A 6,872-nucleotide genomic window follows, 5' to 3' on the forward strand; every position below is an offset into this window, starting at 1 on the left:
AAGTTTTGTACTCTTTTGCAAAATATTTACAAATCTGAGTTCACGGTATTAACTGCTTTATCAAATTTGCTCCTTCTCTTGAGAATGGTCTTTACAGTTGGAGCCAAAAAAACATGGAAAGTCACGGTTGCAGCTTGCAGTTGTGGTTCCTATCCCACAAGTATTTACTATTTAGAGATGAGGTCAGCTTCCGGTCCAAACTATTTACTGCAAGATGGGGAACATTAGCCTTAGTAGTCCTACTACATGTGCTACAAATTAAAGATGATTTTTTGTCATCATTTGCTCCAAAGAGTAAGAGACTAACATGCTGCTTTTTGTGATTTGGCGCTTTTTTTTTTCTTGTTATAAATTTGGATGCAGGATTATTAAATTCTGCAGTGCTGAAGTTTACTTAAAGAATTAGGTGATACAAGTTCGATAAATGGCTTTTAAACTTTTTCCTTTTTTTATTGTTATATTTTTAATGCCATGTCATCAAGCTACCAAATTCTGCAGTGCTGGATTGAAAGATTTCACAATAGTTGCCGTGATGGATCGCATGATTATGATCTTACCAATACATTTCTATAACCACAAAGCTCTAATTATTAGATACTTCTTTTTTTTTTTTTTTTTTTTTTTTTGATGCATGCTACAATCCGTGGCAGCTGGTCTGTCAGTACATCTACCATTGGAAAGCTTAAATTAATAATCTTCTATTAGTTATAAAAGTGTTCTACAAGTCAATGTGAGTAATAATATCGATAACAATGATTTTTTTGCTTATTATTGATATTTTATCAAATATTATCTGTATGTTTATTGTGATGTCATTGGATCTGGAGATCACGATAATGTAACCAATTCGTTCTTAAACATAGATCCTAAATTATCCTGGTTATAGATTACTCGAGAAGGACATCGAGATAATCAGTTAGATCAATATGCTGTATACTCATTCATATGATAAAGACGATTGATTTCATAGTCGCTCATGTAGGGATATTAAATGTACAATGTAGGTGTTCATTAGAGAATGAGTTTATTGATTGATCCGTTTATGGAATGCTAGATGGTTAATGATACTTAACTGTCACGAACTTAGCTGGTTTTGCCTAAGTCGTGCGGTACCCTTGCGTGTCTATCCGCAAGGTCCGCCTCCCCGAAGCCTCCCATGTCCCTTAGGACCCACAAAAGAGAGAACGGGTTAGAGAAAACGCCTCATTCGGGATCCACAAGCAAACATCTCCGAAAATACTTCATAGACAATGCAAATTATAAATAGACTTTATAAGCTCTGAACAGTTGCACAACAAAGGGTAAAATGATCCATTACAGACCGAAAATCTCTCACACGTGTCCACATGACACAACCTTTATTTACAAGCCTAAAGATGCCACCAACCTAACTAAAATGGGACTATTAAGCCTTCGGCCGTCCCTCTACATGCTGTACAAGGCATGAACATGCCAAAAGACACGGACATACATAAGCATTACATCAAACATCTTGTTTAGAAGTTTGTTCGTGACATTCTCCCCCACTTATTCCTTCGACATCCTCGTCGAAGCCTTTGTCGACACTACAACTTCTCGCCTTTGCCGAGTCTTCAATCTTCTACTCTAGCTACAATGCGTCTCTTGGCTCCCAACTGCTCTCCGCTGCTGTTTTTGAGTAGTCGAACCTTTGATCCGCCATGCTGCTTCAACTCACCAATGACTCTAACTCTGGTGTGGGGTTGGCTGAGTTGTGTTGATCCTTGTTGATTCCTGCGGATCCTCCAAATGAAGGAAAAGACCATCCTTACTACGCCAGTCTCCCAAATGCCTCATGCTGCTTGAACTGGGTGGATGCTTGTTGGAGCTTTAACGAGCATCGTCTCGCAAACTTTTGAAGTTTTGGGTCATTCCTCCACAAAATTTGCTCATTGACTCTTCTTTCACTTAGTTGTCACATCCAAGTAGGTTCGCATCACTTCCGCTTTCGATTGGCATTTCGTTGGGAAATGAAGCGGACAATCTACTCTCAATAGCACTGATCACCGTTGGTGAGGATTTGACAACTATTATCTTCCATTATCTTCGAAGGGTCTTTGAACTTGTGCAGAGCTCCACTGCTGGATAGATAAGAGAATTGGGGTACTCGGTTTCGCCCATTCTATTAAGGATTGAGAAGGCAAAGGTTACTTGACTTCACCCGCCTCTTTGAGGTTATACTCCATGCATCGAGCTGGTTACTAGCCTTCGCCTGCTCTTTGCTCACACTTCTGAAGCACTTGAAGTGTTTGCACTCCTTGCATTGAGTTAGCTACTGTGATTCACCTTCTCAATGCCATCGAACTTCTGGAATACAAGAAGTTTTCACCCCAACTTGGAGTAATTTTCTCATAGGTTTGGTCGCCTTTGGGATTGTACCGTCTTCTCTATCAACCCTACCGCCTACTCCACTGAGTAGCAAAGGTACAGCACCGCGTACTGTCTGCTTCATTCTTTGGTTATGCACTCTTGCATGACCCGAAGTCCTTCACTTTCGGCTATCTTGATAAGAAGCTCATTAACACCGGTCTTACGAGGTTCCTCGACCTCTGCCCTTCAGCCTTGTCTCGGTACTTGGAGATTGCCTCTGCATGCTCCACCTCCTCGGCCCCTTTCACGACCAAGCGCTCTCCCTCCATGAGAGCAAGGGATCAATGACTTTCACGGAAGTCCCGCCTCTGCGGTACCATGGCGCTGCCATGCCCATGACCCTACTATCCATCGCCTCGCATCTGCATCCCTTTTCTTCACGATCAGTAGATATGTCTCTGTGGCACTCCTATGAGTCCACCTACATTCTAACTGATGCTTGATTTTGGGTAGCTAAGTCCCTCTGGACTCGTCGTCGCTTCCTCGCCCCTTTCGACCCCCCTGCTTCAACACCTCTGTGTTCTCCAAGCAGCTCCCTCTGGTCGATGGAAAGACAGACTGCAACTCCCATGCATGGCCTCTGCCATCGCATTATAGGGTTTGCACCGATTCTGTTCTCCTTAGCTTCCTTGGTAGCAACGTTCGCTTACTCGACCTTGTCCTCTGACATGCCGGGCTCCCTTAAGCGAATATGAGCTCTGGAGTAGTCCAACTCTCCAGCTGCTTCGATCATACCTCTGCATGATCAAGTCCCTCCCATGGAACTCACTGGTACTTGCATTCGAACTTTTCCCTTGGTGGAACACAGCCCCCATATGCTGATGACCAAGGCTTTCATTCGATACAAAATTCGATGCACGCACGGAAGACCCGCCTCTACGGTACCATGGCCTTCACTCCTTGAATCCATAGCCCTTCTTGCCATCATGTTGTTTACCGAAGTGGAGCTTCCAATAGCTCTCGATCATACCTCCATATGTTCTAGTCCCTCACGGGACTTTGTCGTGTGTGTCGCATTGCCACGAACTGTTCCACCACGATCCACTGCACCATGTCGCCTCCTGGTGACATCTCCATTGCATTCTGATCCTTGTGGGATGAACTCGAATTGTGATCCCTCCATGTGTAGCCTCTGCCAATACATCGTAGGGTCTCTTCCACTTCGATTTTGTTTGCTCTTTTTGGCAATCAACTTTCATCCACCCACTCTTGGGTCACACCTAGATGAAGCACCGCTCTCGGACAGTCCGTCGCCTAGTAGCTCCCGAAGTCCATCGACTTCACTGTAATTTGTGCACCATTGTCTGGATCCTGGGCCTCTGCCCCTACCAGCACAATCTCCGCTGCGCACCGCTTCCTTCATGGCAACTTGAATGGCAACACTGTGGCATATTCTTCAAGAGTACCCACCTCTGAGTCCTCTTGCCCCATGCTAAGGCCTTCTGAACCCAATTTTGCCTCCGCAAATTGAGTCGCCTTAGTTCCTCCATCAAATGCTTCTCCGAGATAAGGTGCATGTGCCTAGAAGCTCCTTTCGTCTTTGGCACCATGCAAGATGAGTCCACTCCATCAGAATGAAGGACCCATGGAGCAACATGATTCTACTCTTGCCTCTGCAAGAGTTCATGTCCTTGACCTCTGTCTAAGGAAAGCATTGTGCCTCCGCTCCATGTTCCAACTTCTATGCTGGCTCTCTTCATGCGGCTTGGGTACTTCGCCAAGTTACACCCAAGTTGCTTCGCTCCTCATTTTTGCATTGAGTCGATGGTGGCCCTCGTGCCCACCATTCCACGGGTCAACCCTCCCTTGAGTCCGATCTCCATATCGACTCCAAGTGTGCCTTCATTTGTGTTGCTTTGGGTCGCTCCCCCACTTGATCTCGCAATGCATCCACCAATGCATTCTCTCGAGCGAGATCATGCAACAACTCCTCGCCGCTTGCTCAGTCCATTGAGCTTCGTGGAGTTGTTGTTTGTTGAGGTACTCCTCCTCAACTTGTGAGGTCCGTCCCACATATTCCTCCCTCTGGAGAGCCGGGACTTATCCCTCCTGGATAACTATCCCATTGGAGCAACATCTCTCTTCGTTTCGGAGACCACCATCCCCTTGGACTACTTCGATCTACTGAACAAACTGTGCATTGTTCTGCCTCCTACAAATGCACTTGCTAGATTACGGACTCCACGTCAATACAGCCCCTGCTGCACCACTCAAGGCCTAGCAACATGCTGAACTCGTTGCACACTTCAGCCTCCTACGGACGTATCCTTCATATGCCGAAGAGAAAGTTTCAATGCTCCATGGCGCCGAGTTTCAATCGCCTTGGGATGGCCGCGAACATTCCATCGTCCGCATACAAGCCCATGCATGAGTACCGAATTCTTTGAGTTAGCAATTCCCCTCACTTCTGTGAGCTTTGCACAACTCTTTCGATCGCTGAGCAACTCATTCCACCTTGCATGGTCTCATCCTTTACCAAGCGCCTCACTTGCCTTGAGCACCATCAAGTATAGTTGTCAACGTTGAGCCGTAGCTCAAACTCAACCATCCCAACCTTTGTGCGCTCCGCATTCTTCCAAGCTTGCCTGTTCTCATGGTGCCTCTTGCACGAAGGGTTGGCCATTCCTCTGAATGTTAATGTCAGATGCCCGCTCCTCCGAGGACTCCTTTTCCCTACATCTTCATGCCCGTTTTCCCCCAAACGGTCGTGCGTGTGCTGACTGCCCTTAACGCAGCCCCGCTAGGTCCCCTACGTTTGCATGCTAAGTGTTTCTATGAGTGCTTTTCTCGCTCTGATACCATCTGTCATGGACTTAGTTGGTTTTGTCTAAGTCGTGCGGCACCCTTGCGTGTCCTCTGCAAGGTCAGCCTCCCCGAAGCCTCCCATGTCTCTTAGGACTCACAAAAGAGAGAACGGGTTAGAGAAAATGCCTCATTCGGGATCCACAAGAAAACATCTCCGAAAACACTTCATAGACAATGCCAATTACAAACAGACTTTACAAGCTCTGAACAGTTGCACAACAAAGGGTAAAATGGTTCATTATAGACCGAAAATCTCTCACACGTGTCCACATGACACAACTTTTATTTACAAGTATAAAGAGGCCACCAACCTAACTAAAATGGGACTATTAAGCATTCGACCGTCCCTCTACATGCTGTACAAGGCATGAACATGCCAAAAAACACGGACATACATAAGCATTACATCAAACATCTTGTTTAGAAGTTTGTCCATGACATTACGTCAGACAGCGATTCCATAGTTCCAGTTGCTGTTTGGTCCTTAGACTTGAGACACTAAAGATATCTTATATGAGTACTCCATTCTTTGACGTTGTACTTATAAGTTAGGAAGTTCTAAATCCAGTATGACTAGTTCTCGGGAATGGTAGCCAGCCTTACGAAAGTAATTGAGTATCAATAGAGGATAATCTACTCTTAGTATCGCGAGAGAAATATCTCGTGTGCTTAGTCGATCAAGGTCATTCGGATTTAGAGAGTTCTCCGGGAGAATCTGATTAGAATAAAACTTAGACATGATTCCGTATGAGCCTAACGTTACCATGCCCAATATACGATCTCTAGGGATATTAGATGAATGAGGAATTATAGACACATGGTAACTGTGAACAAATAGGTCTATGGATTAGATTCCTTTGTACTATTTGAGGACTATGGCGCAATGGCCTAGTACGTCCATAGTCGATGAGTTGAGTGAATTATTATGGAGATAATAGTTTACTATATTAGAAGGAGTTCTGAGTTAGAAAGAGCTATGATAGGATCGACTCATAACCAGCTCGGTATCGAGCCTAGAGGATCACACACAAACGGTGGATGTTACGATGAGTAGGGCTACTTGCATATCTATAAATATGAGAAACCTCATGGTTCATAAGCTAGAATTACCGGTGGTCACCTCTCCTATTCTCCTCAGCCTATTCTCCTCCTCCTTAGCTTTAGTAGCCTTGTGGTGTGCGTGGAGAGGGAGATCCTACAGTGATATAAGGAGCGTCATCGTTGCATCCACTGTGTGGATCACTACTAGAGAGGAGTATGTGAGTTCTCCTTCATCCACTCCATCAGATTTGAAAATTTTAGGGATATATGATCTCCCTAGGTGACACTTCTAATATGATACGTGTGATTTTTTGATTTTATGATTTTCTCGCACACTAATCGTCGCACAACAACTAAGTACTTACCTTTAGAAAATCTAATTTTATTTTTGTTTTCCGCTGCGTATGAGATGTCGACCAATGATTTCTCAATAGTGGTATCAGAGCTAGGTTCATCATGCGATGATTGGCTTATAAACTGCATGTGTTATGTTTAATCGTGTAGAATTGTTTTACGCATTCTTGCTACGTTTGACGTAGTTTTTCGATCTGAAAGATGCCTTATTTTGTTGTCCTTAGAACTATCCTTCAATGTCAAATTTGTTAACGTAAATGAAGGAAACTGGGATGGCAACTATT

The sequence above is a fragment of the Musa acuminata genome, chromosome BXJ1-2 (genome assembly GCF_036884655.1).
Source record: "Musa acuminata AAA Group cultivar baxijiao chromosome BXJ1-2, Cavendish_Baxijiao_AAA, whole genome shotgun sequence".
NCBI lineage: Eukaryota > Viridiplantae > Streptophyta > Magnoliopsida > Zingiberales > Musaceae > Musa > Musa acuminata.